The sequence below is a fragment of the Prionailurus bengalensis genome, chromosome F2, assembly GCF_016509475.1.
Source record: "Prionailurus bengalensis isolate Pbe53 chromosome F2, Fcat_Pben_1.1_paternal_pri, whole genome shotgun sequence".
Taxonomy (NCBI): Eukaryota; Metazoa; Chordata; class Mammalia; order Carnivora; family Felidae; genus Prionailurus; species Prionailurus bengalensis.
Window position 1 is genome coordinate 76044933 of NC_057353.1, and position 17526 is coordinate 76062458.

General features: G+C 43.1%; 1 long non-coding RNA gene across 2 annotated transcripts in view; it reads right to left on the reverse strand.

Moving 5' to 3' along the window:
- Window positions 1-16740, reverse strand: part of LOC122495842 — a 30742-nt gene extending 14002 nt beyond the window's left edge. The window contains exons 1-3 of one of the 2 annotated variants that reach the window (XR_006300625.1): window positions 16632-16740; window positions 15186-15262; window positions 13644-15049 (exon numbers count right to left, since the gene is read on the reverse strand). This is a non-coding gene — a long non-coding RNA (uncharacterized LOC122495842). Of the gene's footprint in view, window positions 1-13643; window positions 15050-15185; window positions 15263-16631 lie in introns of those variants that run through there. The other variant, XR_006300626.1, reaches the window with a different exon arrangement.
- Window positions 16741-17526: the final 786 nt, after the last annotated feature.

The window sequence follows — 17526 nt, forward strand, 5'->3', positions numbered from 1 at the left end:
AGGAATCTTAGTAAATGTTAAGAGATATAAAATAGTATTTGCTTTCGATAACCCAGACTTGGCTTTCATAGAATCTGGCTGGGATTTTTATATCAGAAAAGAAATAAGTAGTTTACTCCGATGTTTCTTGGGCAACTAGGAATCCCAGTCACGCTAAAGCACACAGCTGGCTCAGCTAGGTTCATGTTTTCAAAGGTCCATGGAACATTTCCATCAAATAATCATGCTGCTTTTTCCCTGAAAACCCTCCAGTGGCTTCCCTCTGCACTTAGAATAAGATCCAATCTCCTTACTGTGGCCCATCAGGCACTATGCAGGCTGCCCTGACTTCTCTCCTGTTCTCCAGCGGCATCTCCGGGCTCCTCTCCGCATCCCCAGTGCGCCAACTCTCCCCCATTTTACAGGCCGTGCACTCGCTCGTCTCTCTGCCAGACACGTTTGCATGTAGATCATACACCTGGCTCCTTCGAATCCTTCTGGGGTCTTTACTGAAACACCACTTCCTCTAAGAGGTCTCTTTCCTACCCGGGCCTCTTGGAAGGGGACTCCCCACCCCAGTAATTCTGTGTCACATCTCTCTGATTTTCTTCTCAGTTCTTATCACAACCCGAAATTACGTGGTTTGCTTATTCCTTTACTTGTTTACAGCCTGCCTCTCCTGTCATAACCTGCCAGACAGAAGCTTTCAAAGAGTAGGAACCTCACTTATGTTTTTTCCTCCTATAATTCTAGAGCCTGGCACAGTGGCTGTAGGCTTTTTTGGAGAAATTGACAAAGTTCTTCTAAATTCATAAAAAAAACCTAATACCGTTAAACATTAAGTAAATAAAGCAATACAGTAATGGGAGCTGTTCTGTTTGAAAGGACTATTCCACGCTCTTTATACAAAGCATCCTACTTTATGATGGCTCCATGAAATAGATATTCGTCCATTTTACAGATGAGGAACTGAGGCTCAAAAAAAGTTAAATGACTTGATCAAAGAATGGCATAAAAATGTTTCCTAAGATATGAGCTTGTATCTTTTCTCCCAAACTTTGTCTTTCCTTTTTAAAAGGAGATCAGCACCTCCACTCTGCCAATTAACTAGGTTCTACATTCCAAATCCACTACATCCTTAATCTCTAAACTACGTAAGAATGGCTTAATCCTGTGATACTAAAAAGAAACTCAAATGAGGTAAGATTCTTACAATGAAACTGCCATTTCTGTCATGTGATTCTGACAAATAAGCAAAGTGGGAGGTTACGTAATGATAGTAGGAAGTGTCTAAAATAATTCCTATTTTTATGTATTTTTTATTTTATTTTTTTAATGTTCTTATTTATTTTTGAGACAGAAAGAGCATAAGCCAGGGGGGAGGGGCAGAGACAGAGACACAGAATCAGAAGCAGGCTCCAGGCTCTGAGCTGTCAGCACAGAGCCCACCGCAGGGCTCGAACTCATGAACCGTGAGATCATGACCTGAGCCGAAGCTGGATGCTTAACCAACCGACTGAGCCACCCAGGTGCCCCTAAAATAATTCCTATTTTTAAAAGGATAGGTCTAAGGGTGCCAGGGTGGCTCAGTTGGTTAAGCATCTGACTCGATTTCGGCTCAGGCCATGAGCTCACAGATCCTGAGACTGAGTCCCACATAGGGCTCTGTGCTGACATCACAGAGTTGGCCTGAGATTCTCTCTCCCTCCCTCTCTCTCTGCCCCTCCCCTACTCACTGGTGCATGTGTGCACTCTCTCAAAACAAATAAACAGTTAAAAAACAATAAATAAAAGGATAGGTCTACAAAGAAGAAAGTAATCTTAACCTAGAATGAAAACACTGCCATTCAACTGTTTTAAGAATTGTGAAAAGGCTAGTTAAAAAAAACAAACAACTGGGGCACCTGGGTGGCGCAGTCGGTTGAGCGTCCGACTTCAGCCAGGTCACGATCTCGCGGTCCGTGAGTTCGAGCCCCGCATCAGGCTCTGGGCTGATGGCTCGGAGCCTGGAGCCTGTTTCTGACTCTGTGTCTCCCTCTCTCTCTGCCCCTCCCCCGTTCATGCTCTGTCTCTCTCTGTCCCAAAATAAATAAAAAAAAAAAAAAGTTGAAAAAAAAAAATTAAAAACAAACAACTAGTGAATTAGCAACAATCAAAAACTCACCTTTAAAAATATGTATCCTCTATAACCGTATTAAAAAAATAGAACACGCTTAGCCGCTGTGAAGGTTAAATTTTATGTCAACTTGGCTCGGTTTTGTGCCCAGCTATCTGGTCAAACACTAGTCTAGATGTTGCTGTGGACGTATTCTGTGGACATGATTGACATTTCCAATCAACTGACGTTAAATAAAGGAGATTATCCTTCATAAGGTGCCTGTGCCCTATTCAATCACAGTTGAAGGCCTTCTAAGCAAAAAACTGAGGTTTCCTGGGGAAGAAGGAATTCTGCCTCAAATCAGGAACAGTAATCCTGCCTGAGTTTCCAGCCTGCCAGCCTATGCTACAGACTTTGCACTCAGGACCGCAACATCAACTCTTCTGCCTGAGGTTCCAGTCTGCTGGCCTGTCCTACAGATTTCAGACTTGCCAGCAATCGCGTGAGCCTATTTTTCAGTGTCTCTGTCTCTACGCGCGTGCACACACACACACCCCTATACCTAACATAAGACTGATTCATCCACTCCACTCTTAGGTATTTACCCGAGAAAAATACGGACATACATCCATACGGAGACATCTACGTGGACGTTCGCTGCAATTCTATTTGTAAACCCCCAAAACTGGAAATAACCCAATGTCGATCAAGAGGTAAATGAACACACAAACTACAATATACCCATACAATGGTATCCTACTTAGCAATGAAAAAGGAATAAACTACTGATGCATGCTACAACATGGATAAATCTCAAAATAATCATGCAGGGGAAAGAAGCTGGACCAAAAGAGAGTATATGCTTTATTCTAGGACATGCCAATGAATGCAAACAGTGGTTGCCTGGGGAGTAATGGGGGCATTACCAAGAGACTTCTGGGGATGATGGATATGTTCAGTATCTTGACAGTGATGATGGTTTATGAGGATACATATATGTCAAAGTTTATTAAACTGTACACTTTCTTTTATATATATGTGTGTGTGTGTATGTGTGTGTGTGTATATATATATATTTTTTTTTTTTTTTGAGAGAGAGAGAGGGGAGAGAGCACGCAAGGGGCAGAGAGAGAGAGAGAGAGAGAGAATTCAAGCAGGCTCTGCACTGTCAGCATGGAGCCCAATGTGGGGCTCGATCTCACGAACCGGGAGATCACGACACAAGCTGAGATCAAGAGTCAGACACTTAACCAACTGAGCCACCCAGGTGCCCCAAACTGTACACTTTCAATATGTGCAGTTTACTGTGTAACAATTATATCTCAGTAAAATTGTTTTTAAAAAGGTAGAAATTTGTTAGAAGTGCTAAGAAAAATTTTAAAAAGACTTAAAAAATAACAAAGGCCGACTTCCTTACTTGGGATCAATTGTCAACAGACAACCTAAAGGACTGCTTCACTCCCATCTGGACTCAGCCTTTTTAAACAAGAAGAATGATCTTTAATCTGGGAAGGGTAAAAAAAGATTAAGGGGAAAAAAGGAAGAAAGAAAAAAGTAACTCAAGCCCAAAATAAAAAGGAGACAGAAAAAGAAGAAGGAATTGCTTTAAATTCGTATTTATAGATCAAGAAAAATTGTATTCTAAGACATTAAATGTATCTGCAAGTTTGGTAACTTCTAAGGAATCATGAAGAAATACCATGAGGGTGGATGTAGAATTCATGCAAAATTCCAGAACAGATTAAAAAACTATGACTAATAAGGAGCTGGCTTCTGTAACATTTATTTGCTCCTGGTCCTCAACCCTTTCCAATGATTCCTTCTCAGCTTCCCTTCTGGGTTCTTGTCTCCCCTGCTCCTTACATACGGGCATTTTCCAGATCTCTGTTCAACTTCCATTCTCACTCCACAACGGGGCTGGTAACCTGCCAGGGGAATCATGATTCCCTTTGATAATGTGATGAAAACTACAGCCCACAACCATGCATATTCACATGATTATTATTTCCAAGGCTTCAAGTGCTCCCCCAAACCCCGGGCACGTATTCCCCAGCTTCTCCTCGCAGAATCCCAGCTGGGCTCTGCCTCGCTAACATCCCCACGCAAAGGGAGATGTACAGACAGCTGTGAAAATGGGAAACCTGAAAGCTCGCAGACATAACTGACATGGAACCCGGGACCCCATCTCTCTGCGCATGCTGGAGAAACGGTTCAACCAGGCAAATTCTTGGGTTACTTCTTGAGTGCTGATGGATGCATTGATGAGAGAAGTTCCTGCTGACTTTCTGTAGAAGCCCATCCTCTTAAACATTTTCGTACAAAAGGTGGATTTGAATGAGGATTTAGAAAACATGCTGGTCAAATTCTGGATGAGAAGAAGTTGTGGCAGTGGTAGCTGGACCAGAGATGTAGGATTTCCAACATGCTGACTGACTCAGCCTAGGGGTGAGGCAAAGGTCAGCAAAGAGCCCCAACTTAACAGACCTTTCCATATAGGTATTCTCCTTTTGCCCAACTACTGATAACCTGTGGACATCTAACGCACTCACCAAAACTGCATTCTCCTCGAGGACAAAGCCTGCACCTTATGTGTCCTCAGAGATCACCTCGAGTGACGTCAGCATCACACTGTTTGGGCTGTACTATCGTGTCACAAATGACTCCGACGTCACAGTGCCTACAACACGAGGGTTTCTCACTTACGTTAACAATGGCTGTCATGAATCAGCTTTCGCTCTGTTCCATCGCTCTGGGACCCAGTCCGAAGCCTCTCTCACTCCGGGACCGGCCCTAGCCAAGGCATACCGGTCCCATGGCAGAGGGATAAGAGCCACTGCCAGAACCACAAGATGGAAACATCTGCTCACATAAGCAACAGGTCACTTCTCCTAATGTTTCATTGGTCAAGGAAGGCCTAGTGCCCCAACCTGATGTCCATGTAGTGGAAAATATAATCCTCCTACGGAGAGGACCCTGGTAAAGATGGGCAACAGAGACTTTGAACAATAACGCTATCTACCGCAGTGCCTAACCAACACAAAGTGCTCAGTAATCGCCAGTAATTATTTATGTGCCAGGCCACGAATACCACAGGGCAGAGCCTGTAATCTGTCTTGCTCGCTGACGCACCAGCCCCACATAGCACTGGCCCCATATTAAAGGGCATGCTAAATGCTTACTAAGTGAACAGTGATAAGATGACCATGGGATCTGGAATCAAAAAACCCGTGACGAAGTCCCCTATCTGCCAATTCCTGATTTAGTGGAAGGTCGTTTTCTCTTGATTCTCGGGTGGTGGTTATGAAGATTAAAGTCGACGTGAAAGCACCACGAAAACCGTTCTGCTGCACACAAACGTTAGCTCGTATCTCCCGCCAGTTAAATGGAATTAAATCTGATAGACAAATTCATTTAAACTGTTATAGTAATGCAAGACCCCATAGTCTGCATTTACTTTCAAAGCATCAGCTGGCAAATAAAGGAGAAAGATCAGACTTAGGGCAGCTCACGTGAGAAGGAGACAGGGTTTTAGCTGACCAGAACCTCAATATGATCAAAGGGTAATGTGGCTGCCAAAAAATGTAATGCAAATTTCAGGCTGCCTTAACAGAAGTACAGTATCCAGATAACAGCTTCATTGTATTCAGCCATGGTCAGACCACATCTGAAGCAGTCGGTTCAGCTCTGGCCACCATATCTGAAGAGGTATGCTGATGAACAGACTTTGTCATGAGAGCGATGTGGATGGAGAAGGGTCTGTAAACCGGGTCATGTGCGTTTATCTTTTGAGAATCAGGGTTTCTTCCCTTATTGTGGCAAAAAGATGGTTCAAGTAGGATTTAATAGTTGTTTTCAGACACTTGAAAGAGTTATCGTGTGTAAGAAGAGTGAGTTTCACATATATAGCCCTAGATGGCCAAGAACCAGTAAGTGAAAGTTAGATGGGAAATGGACGGAGATCAAGGAGTTCTCTCCCAACAATGAGAAACCTTCTAAGTCCATGAAGGGTGAAGGTCAGCATGGGGGAGGTGCTATTGGGAAGACGCAACCGGGAAAGTCATAAAACTAACTTACTCCTGTACGTAACCAAGCATTTCTGAGGCTTCTGAAATGCCCAAATAGTATTTCTCTTTTCTGATTAAATACTAATAATAATATTAATACTAATAGTAACAATGAGGAACAAGAACTGAGATAATAAGTAAAACAAGAAGTTGTTTGGCCTGACAAACACAGAAAGGCATGCTGTCGAAGGGAAATGAAATTTCAAGGCTAGATAACATTAAACACGAACAGCGTCCTGGTTTGTACAGAGGAAATCGGTGTAGTCAAAATCGTATTTCTTCTAGAAGTTGTTTTTCCTAGCGTGACCTGCCTCCTGTAATTTTCAGGGAAGTGCAAAAAATATTTTAAAAGTTTCTACAATGGCACGTCAGCAAAAATTTGCTAACATTAAACTAGTGTCCTAACTACAAGATGACACGAAGGGTACCAGTCTGTGCAAGCATTCAAATTTCCCACAGCACACGGTCAACGCTGCACACCCCTGGCATTTAAAAACGGCCCCCTTGCTCTTGTCTCATTTTGCTTGCTCACTCTATTCAAAACCCAGCACTCTTCCAGTCTTGTTTGCAGGGTTCAATTCCCAAGTCTTCTCTTCACCCTCTGGTCTCACCAGCAGGTCATAAAACAGTACATAAACACGATGCCTGATTTATCTTTACGTCATAGCTCCTCATCTGCAAATTACTCACAGCGCAGCGAACACTCAAAATTGCTTGCTAAAGTCCTTCCTTTAGTGAGACGGTTTTTAAAAAGTTACCCATTATATCTTGCTACACGGAAGACAGAAAGTCAAGGACGCTGTAAGGACACATTGGATATTATTTGTTATGAGAATAACCACTCTTGGAGCATCTGTACGGCTCAGTTGGTCTGGCGTCCAACTCTTGATTTTTGCTCAGGTCATGATCTCACGGTTGTGAAATCGAGCCCCGCGTTGGACTCTGTGCTGAGCATGGGGCCTGCCTGGGATTCTCTCTCTCCCTCTCTGCCCTTCCCCTGCTCTCTCTCAAAATAAATAAACATTTTCAAAAAAAACCACCCTCCTTTATAAAACATATTGGGATACAAACTTCTTCCTCCTTCAAAATTGTCTCTGCATCCTGCATGGGCATATTGAACGGGATCTCATAGTACCCAGCACTAACACAAATGATACCCTACTGATTTCCCTCACTGCAGGCATGGAAATGTAAAAAATGAGCTTAAAAAACAGGCTCACTGACTAATTAAAGTAAATATGTATGTACCTTTCTGGAATAAATGTATTTTCAGATTTAAAACAAATCTATCTTGGGGTGCCCGGGTGGCTCAGTCGGTTGAGCGTCCAACTTTGGCTCAGGTCATGATCTTCCATGTGTGAGCTCGAGCCCTGCGTCGGATTCTGTGCTGACAGCTCAGAGCCCGGAGCCTGCTTCGGATTCTGTGTCTCCCTCTCTCTCTGCTCCTCCCCCGTTCGCGCGCTCTCTCTCTCTCAAAAATAAATATTAAAAAAAATTCACTGTAAAACAAATCTATCTTTCCAAGCCAAAATAGTAAAGGAAAATGTAAACAAGGAAAAAAGCTGCTGCACACCCCTCCTCTACTAAGGAGTATGAAAGTTTCCGACTTATTTGGTACAGGTTAAGGCTTGTTTAAGAACTTGCTGCTGGATTCTTCTACGCGCTGTTTCTCTCCCTCCTCTCTTGTGGGCACTAGCAAAAACTGCACAGGTCATGGGAACAAAAATGCTCTGCTGTAGAAACGAAGAGGACATCGTTTCAAATCTCCCATGTCTTCATTGATCCATCTGACAGAAACAGTCTATACTCCACTGGGAGATGGGAGAATGAGTCAGTAAGGAGATCAAACGGTTGCTAGGCTAAAGATATAACTAAAAATGTTAACTTTCTTTTCAATTAGATACTCCTACAGTAAAGCAATTATTTTTAAATGATGCACAATGCACATTCATTTGTTTAAATAAGGAGCCACTAGAAATTAATTAGAGCTAACATTTATTGAGGGTTTTCTGTGTGTTGGGCATTCTCTTAAGTGCTCAACATACATAACTCACACATATGCTTCATCACAGCCACATAAAGCAGTATTATCGACACCCTCGTCTTACAGAGAAGAAGAGGCACAGAATGGTTAAGTAACTTACAGAAGATCACACAGTATTGACAGGCAGGCGAGGGATAGGACTTCAGGCAGGGCAGCTCCAGGGCCCGTTTTTTAACCTCTATGAGAGGGTGTCAACACACTGTATACTTTGACACATGGAGGTCTTTTTGTGTCTATTAGCTTAAATCATAATGAAGAAATTGTTTCGTGGGCAATCAAGACGGTATGACATTAATGGGTAAAAGGCTTTCACACCCAACTTTTAGGATGCGATAACTGAATCCAGTATGACACTTCATTTAAGACACTAGAACTTAATCAATCTAATCTTTTCTATGTATCTTTTGGCTTTATTATACTTCATGGTAAGTGCAATGGGATGCCTTTCACATACTTAGCCTGACACTATGTCGTTAAAAATACTTTGCATGGACTAGATCTGGGATGTTTTATCCACGTGAGTGTGCATTAAAGTAATTCTACTACTTCTCAAATTCTAAATGCAATTATCCAACAGACATTTGAATACTTAATGAACACCAAGTTGTATGGATACAAAGATAAATTAGATGGTCTCTGTTCTCGAGGGGGCCATAGTTAAAAACAACGAAATAAATGCTTTTATGGAGTTATGACCAAGGTTCCAAGGGAGCAGAGTCCTGCCTAGCATGATAAGGAGAGCAGCTCCATGTGCAAAGGAATGGACCTGTAAAAGAACATTTTCTTCTCAGGGACTATCATGCAATTTAAGTAGGACTAGAATACAGAGTTTATATGGAGAGCGAGAGAAAGACTGACAGAAGAGGTGAAGAATTAAGTTGACGCTGGATAAAGAAAAGTCTTAGAAATCATATTAAAGAGGCCCAACCACTGTAATAATTTAAGCAGAACAGTGGTAAGATCAAATATGCTAACAATCGTGGATATTACACTTTTTATTTTAAACAACAGAACCTTGCTCTCAAAAGAAACCTTATGCAAACTTCCATACTTAAAACTGATCAAAGTAAGACTGCACTAGTTGAAATTGGAATGAACCTGCTTGACTTCCTCTAGAACCTTTTACAGAATAGTTTCAAAACCACTGCTTTAGAAAAAAAAATTAGTATATCTATACAATTATGCTCTATTTACCTCATACCTCTCTCAATGTGGTTCTAGCTTCTCAAGGAATCATTCCCATAATTTCTCTTCAATTATAGAGCTAGGCGTACATAAAACTAAGCAAATGGTACTAGGCCTGAAAAAATTAACAACAGGGACGGCTGGGTGGCTCCGTCGGTTGAGCGACCAACTTCGCCTCAGGTCATGATCTCACGGTTTGTGAGTTTGAGCCCCACGTGGGGCTCTGTGCTGACAACTCGGAGCCTGGAGCCTACTTTGGATTCTGTGTCTCCCTCTCTGCCCCTCCCCCACTAGTGCTCGGTCTCTGTCTCAGAAATAAACATAAAAAAAATTTTTTTTAAATTAACAACAAAGTGTTATAATACAGAAAAAAGATAAAGATTATCAGCTTTTTCATCCTTCAGTTAAACTCTAACTTTTTTAAAAAAAATTTTAATATTTATTTATTTTTGAGAGAGAGACAGAGCATGAGCAGGGAAGGGACAGAGAGAGGGGGAGACACAGAATCTGAAGCAGGTTCCAGGCTCCGAGCTGTCAGCACAGAGCCTGACGTGGGGCTCAAACCCACAAAGTGTGAGGTCATGACCTGAGCTGAAGTCAGACGCTCAACCGACTGAGCCACCCAGGCGCCCCAAAACTCTACTTTCAGTGACCAATTTTCTAACCTAAATTAGGATTTATGTTTGGACACACACTAGGGTGTTTATGGCCACAGGATATTCAAAATTGGTACAGTGTTAGAAAATATTATAATTGATATAACGTAATTTTTTTTTCAAGATTGGTAACCTTGAATTTTCTCAACAATGACTTCGAATCCGAAAATCCTTCCCCACCTTTCACCTGAGCATCTGTCCTCCGCCTTATAAAATTTGGAGCTCTACCTGTGATCACGGAAAATGATCATCAGTGTGAAACTGCTTATCCTCAGCCATCAGCAACATTATGTAAACTGATTAAAGATTCCCATATGCTTCTCCTGGCAGTTTGCTCTTCTCAACTCTTCATAGTCACAAGTGCTAATAAAAAAGCCAGGTTACACCCTGAAGGAAAGGTATGCAATGATGAATATAGCATGCTTTATATCAAAACAAGTATATTCCCTTCATAGACCTCATCGAACTCCTACAATGCTTCCTTACAGTCACCCTCTCTGTTCCTCACAATAGAGTTAGGGGCCGGAGGAGGGGCGACGGGGAACAGAACCACTTATATCGTCTCAAGAATTTTTAAAGTGTTTCCCCCTTTATACAGACTGACTGATTAAAACCAAACATTCACAACAATATTTAACATGTATTAAGAGTTACAGGACCATCTCCTTGTTCCCCATCAGACAAGGCACTAGGAAAAAACCACCACCACCCTGGGCCAATCAATCATGCATTAAAAGTTCCCTCATAGTATGTGGCTAAAGGCCAACAACTGACAATTATTAAAAGGCGGAAGAGGGGAGAGAAGCATACGATACAAATTAAACCCTTCAATACATCACGTGAACAACATGTATAATATATTTACTTACAGACGTGTTTAAGAAAGCATCCTTAAACAGGCATACTATAAATGTCTTTATAAGGTAAATATCATTTCCATAGGATATTGTAAACTTAGTCCAACACTTTGCATTCAAAAGATCATTTCTGGGCACAGTCTACCCTACCTAAATTTGTCCAAAGAGCCAACTATTATTCTATAAATTTGTTTAGGATAAAGACAACTCTCTGATTATAGTAAAAATAAACTACATCACATGCTCCAATTAATTAATGCATTTTATGGAAAAGGCTTAATAAATTACTCATTTCCAGTTCTTTCAAATATAAAAGTCTGAGGACTCCTGGGGCACCTGAGTAGCTCAGTCAGTTAAGCATCCGACTCTTGATTTTGGCTCAGGTCATGATCTCATGGTAGTGAGATCAAGCCCCATGTCAGGCCCCACACTGGGTGTGGAGCCTGTTTGGGATTCTCCCTCCCTCCCTCCCTCCTTCCCTCCCTCCCTCTCTCTCTCTCTCTCTCTGTCCCTTTCCCCTGCTTGTGATCTCTCTCTCCCTAAAAAATGAAATAAATTAAAAATAAATAAATAAAATAAAAGTCTGAGGACTCTGAAATGGTCATTAAGAATAAAATGCCTTTTTTTTAAAGAAAAGTTTTTTTTTTAATGTCTATTTATGAGAGAGAGAGAGAGAGTGCACACACATGCAAGGGAAGGGCAGAGAGAGAGGGTGGCGGGAGAGAGAGGGAGGGAGGGAGGGAGAGAGTCCCAAGCAGGTTCCACATTGGCAGCACAAGGCCTGACCCAGGGCTCTATACCCATGAATCAGGAGATCATGACCTGAGCTGAAATCAAGACTCGGGCGCTTAACCGACTGAACCACCCAGTCACCCCAAAGAAAAGCTTTTTTAAAAAATAAAAAGTACATGAAAGTAATCCTAAAGAAACACACAAAAAAATCCTCATATGTAAGATAACAATCAAAACAATGCGTGATATCAAACATTTACCTATATATTCAATTAGAAGATTTCAGGGTGAAATTTTCATCTTTTGCCTATTTAAGGGCAAGTTTTTTTGAAAAACATTCCACAAACAGATATTTTTAAATGAGACTGTATACCTACTATTACTGACTTTAATAATGCATCAAATGAAGCTAAGTTAGAACAAATGTTAATAACAGTGAGAAACACTAAATTATACATACTATGTTTAACTGTCCCTGCAGTAACATAAAAATGTTTACAAAATATCTTAAGACAAATTTATATTTTCCTCTAGTTTGTGAAAACTGCAATAACTTTTCTATTTAGTAGTAACTTCTGATTAAAGCACATTCGGTAAGTGAAATTCAAACAATCCTCAGAACAGCTGGAAGAAGATACAGAGGGCAGTTTTTACAAGTGAACTTTCTATTGATGGTATAGATACCATGATCAAACACTAAAAACTAGCATGATTGGCATCTAGAAAATACAAACAAGCAAGAGTGAAAGAAAATCCTTCAAGGAAAATGAGGAAAATACAATTTACAACATCATCAGTGACTATAACTCTGAACTCGGCCTTTCTTATTTTTAAAATTTTTGTACAAATTTTTGCAGATTATAAAGTCAAAACTTTTAAAAGTCCCATACAATAGATTTACATACACATATTAGCATTAGGTAATATTTTATGCTTAAGAAGTCTAGCAAACATTTAAAAACCCAATTTTACATACAGTATGTTGCACTACTGATTGCATTTTATAGGAAAAGAAAACTGGGAACAGAAAAATAAAATATTTTTCAAGTGACACTGAGTTGAATAATGAAGTTGATAACACAAATTGGCCTTAAGTTCCAATTAAAATTTCTGATCATTATCTCTATTCTCACAGATCTTGGCACAAATATTTTAAATTTGCAGCAGTCTACTTACTTGCTGCATGTGTTTAAAAAGTTTTTTTTTTAATTACATACCCTCATTAATGATAAATCCAAATTTTTTTTTAACTTCACCATACTCAAAAATTAGCAATCCTTTGAGACAGCATCTTGAAATTTAAAAAAAAAAAAAAAATTTGAAAAAATTTCTTTTAATATCACATCTTCAATTCTCATTTTTACTCATTTGTTCAACAGAGGAACTAAGAGCCTGTACTAAGAAATCAATGGCATCATTCAAGCTGCTCTCTCAATTTTTATAATATTCAATTACGTTAAGAGGAACAAAACTGTGCCCATTATCCCAAAGTTGGGCTCTCAAGCCATATTCAGCATGAAAATAATTTCTTGCTTTCTGCCTGATGCACAAAAACAAAAACTATTAAAGCACTCAAATACTCTGATACTCTGAATGCTTCTATACACTTAGCTCTTATCTAAAGTCCTTCTCTAAAAATAAGACTTCTCTAAAATCGCGAAGGAGTGTCAGTCTTATGAAGCCAGGCATGAACAGTATAAGGAAAAGTAAGTTTGATTAGTTATCCTTAATAAAGCCTGTGCCCGGTTCCTTCCTTTACCCCATATCCCAACATAAAGTCTGAGCTAATCCATAAGCAAGTTCCACTCATATTAACTCACATTCCTTTTTTTGTTTTTACATCGCCCAAGCAAAATGATTGCAGAGAGACAACTCCCCGAGTACTTCACTCAATATCCCCTGTGATTCCAAATAAATCCAACTGCACTAACAAAAAGAAAAAAAAAAAAAAGCTCCCTGGAAAGTTTACAGAGTACGTAAGTTGTTCTTTTATCAAAATAGAATTTTTCACAAGTGACCCAAACAGAATTACAGCTTAGGAAAATCAAGCCTTTAATTCTGAGGAATAATTTGCACCTAGAGAAAAATTCAAGGTAATGGTTTTCACTGCATGTGGACTTTGGACCTAATCTATTTATTTTGATTTTGCTGAAGTCTGGGTATAACCACTTGTTGGCCTATGCTACCAGACCACCGTCCCTACTAACAGGATCCGATGACAAGGTGCTTTTGATGCTTCAGTAACTACACCACCTTGGATGGACTTCCACACAAACCTGACCATAACATTTTGGCATTTTCACTAGGTTTCAATGTGCTCCTTAGATGGCACAGCACAAATCAGATGACAAGTTTTCCATTCAGTTAAAACATTAATAGGTAGCATACAAGCAAGCAATACACTCGAATTTAAGAAGCCCATAAATATTAACTTTGTCCTCACTTTTCAGAAAGGGACAATTCAAAGAACCCTGATAAATCTTACGTAACGCCAAAATCCTATCCCTAAATCGTTGTATGCCAAATGATTTTTTATAAATCAAGTCCCGTTTGGTAATTACCATATAAAAGGGATTATCTGAAGGCATCTTTTAATGAATTCTTTTTGTAAAAATAGAGAATTCTCATATAACATAACTAACCACTACTTAATTTGTTATCTTACACTTGTAAATATCAAATTTCTTGGAGCACAGCTGCTTTCCCAGGCCAAATTCACCCCAGCATTACTGCCCTTGTCCCTAGTTCTCAAGCTTTAAAAAGGTCACCCCAAAAAACATTTGTCAGTGGTAGAATATACAAGCAATACTAGAAAAGTTGAAAAAAGAAGTAATTTTTTAAATGTAAAATAGAAAAGTATGTATTCTCCCAAAAGAAATCAATGAATTATTTTTGGCAATGATCACAATAAATTCCCAATAAAAACGACTTAAAAAAAAAAATCAAGATATGCATATCTCAAATCTCTTTCCCATGTGTCTTTATCATTTGGTGGAAACTGTTCAAGCACAGTTTATCTCCATGAACACATGACCTCCATGATGCTACCAAGGTCAATGAGACTCACACGTGGGGCATATGCTGAGTAAGTGCTGATCTGCCCAATTCTACAGTTCCCTTTCAACAGAGAGAAGGAAGGATGGGCAATAAAAAATTATTTCTATAGTACAGGAAATGATGCTTTAGGTTGTAACAGTCAAACAGCCCATTACAGGATTGTATGCAGACATATGTCAGCAACAGCCAATAGGAGCAAGCCCTTTAAAGGGTGTCACAGCACAGAGCCAGGTACAAAAATTGCTGCACAGAAAGAATTAACAAGATCCCAAACTGAATGATCCTCCTCTACATCTCGCACTGAAAGTCTTTGGTGCCTCGGGTTCATGCCACAACGACTCAATTTTGAAGTGAGAGTTTTCTGTCGACAGAACTTTCTGAAAATGACAAATAACCAAAGATCCACAACCAACAGAAGTGGCTCCCACGTGTCAGAAATGCTCAAGTAACGAGCAAGTTTGCAAAGCCGGGGGGAGGGGGGGGGGGACACCTGCCGGTTAATATCAAACTCACCAGGCGTCCTGGGTGTTCTCTTATCCTTCACAGAAGACTCCTTCAGACATCTCCTCTGTGACGGCAGCTGTCACAACCTGCGCCGTTCACAAACCATAAGTTTTCTTGGATGAGATTTAAATTTTAAAACACGTCACCCGCTTGGTGTATAATCTGTTTAAGCTGGACTTATACTCAAAAAAAATCCTTATCAAGTTGAAGCTATTATATTTGAAATATCCAAACAACTTTCAAACACGGGGCGAAAAAAGACCCGTCAGAGCTAGCGCCTGAGAATTTAAAAGTGATTTAGTGGAGAGGAGTTCAACTGGGTAATTCATTGTAACGTCTGCTAAATGCAAGGTAATAGCGGAAAATTAAAGAGGAAAAAAAAAATCCAGCCGAACCACTGGTAATTCACAATCAGCACAGTCCTGGGCTGGTAGCAGTCTTCCAAGTTACACTCAGGGAAGCTCCTGATTGGTGGGTGGCACTGGGTCAATGTGATTACTTAACCCTGGCAGTTACAACTAAACTCCCCTTTGATGGGCTCCAAAGCTTATTACAAAAAGGCGACTGCTTGAGCATATCAAGTACTACGGTGTCCTCCTGTTTTTCTCCCACGGAACACGGAGCCTGACACCTGAAACTCAGCTGACAAACACTGCCGGGTTTCGGGGGCTCCAGCGTTTTGTATGTATTATTGTTAAAGCCCACTGGGCATGGATTCCGTTGGGGGGTGGTAATGTGAAAGATTTACCCATTTCCTGCATACCCAGGGAAGAACTCATGACCATCCAAGCAGTTCCCTCTCTCCCAAGTAACTTTTTTTTTTTTTTTTAATCATTTAGTCCTAAAATAACCACAAGCAACAAACAGCCAAACATTGGCATGGCAACGTCCACACATCATGCCCCAGTGCTACCCACAGGCGGATTTCTTCATCCCTGGTGCCCATCCAGGCGGGTCCTCCCGGTCCCTCTCCCGTCCGGTCCTGCCTGGCTTCCCTGAGTTTCGCTGTAAAATCCGCCACTTTCGCTGGCCCGGGCAAAAGCACAGCGCCTCGTCCCAAGGGCAGAGTTTCTCCCAACTGCCCGAGGACCGCGTCCGGAAAGCTTCCCGCGGGCCCCCCGCGCGCACCTTGCCCGGCCCCTCGCCCCCTCCCCGCACTTTACCAAGCCCCAGAGAAGGGCCCACCTGCCTCCCGTCGCCTGTCCCCACGCCCGGGTCGCCCTGCCAACTCCTACCCGGCGGCTGCACTCCCCCTGCGCGGAGCCCCCTACCATGCCGGGGCTCGACCTCGAGGGGCGGGGGCGCCAGAAAAGGCCCCCCGACAGGCTGACCCTGCGACGCCCCCCAGAGGCCGGGTCCCGAGAGCCTGTCAGCGTCCCCGGAAGGGGTCAGGCGGGGGGCTGAGCGCTCCCCGGTCCTCTCCTGACGCCCTCTGCCCCCCGCCGCCGCACTCACCTGGCGGGCTCTCGCCCAGGGGACGGGCGGAGGGACCGGGGGTCGCGCGAGGAGGCAGGCCGCCCGCCGCGGCCCCCACCCTCCCGCACCCGCGCCCGCGCCCGCCCGGCGCGCGCCCCAGGCCCGACGCGCGCCCGGAGCGCCGTGGGGAGGGGGCGCGGGGACGCGCGAGAGCCGGGGGGGGGGGGAGGGGGGCACGGGGGGCGGGGGCAGGGGGCGCGGCGAGAGCCGCGGCTCGGCGGTGTCGGCGGCGAGAAAGCAGCCTCGGCCGCGTCCGTCATGGCGCGCGGCGGCGGCGGCGGCTCCCTCCGGCCTCCCCGCTCCCTCGCCTTTAGTTTGACCTTTCCCTCCAGTGTGTCTGAGGGAGAGCGGCGGTGCGCGCGCGTGTGCATGGCTCTGTGTGCGCGCGCGCGCGTGGGGCAGGGGCGGGTTCGCTCTCCGACGCCTGACGTCACTGCCATGGCAACGGCGGCCCCGCCCCTCGCCTCCCGTTTCCTGCCCCCTCCCCCTGTGCACGTTCCGGGCCCTCACGTGCTCACTCACACGCACGCACGCACGCTCGGAGCGCGCGCGCCCAGGGCGCTTGGGGCGGGGGGGTTGGGAGGTCATCTGCGCCTCCTCGTCTACTTGCTGAATTTGACCAATCCAATGAGAAGGAGCCGTGGGCGGGGCGGGCTCGGCCGCCCGAGCGGCGTGAAAAATTTCCCGAGGCCGAACGGAGATCCTTCGTGAGCCACTGAGCATGCCCGGTGGTGGAAGAGGCGCGTTCCCCGGAGTTCAGGGAGCAGGAGGGGGAGGTGTCCGGTGGTCAAGGGAAGGGGACCCTGGGCGCCTTGGGGGGAGATTAACCCCTATGGGACTGGGATCGCGTGGTGGTGGAGTCCGGCATTTTCGG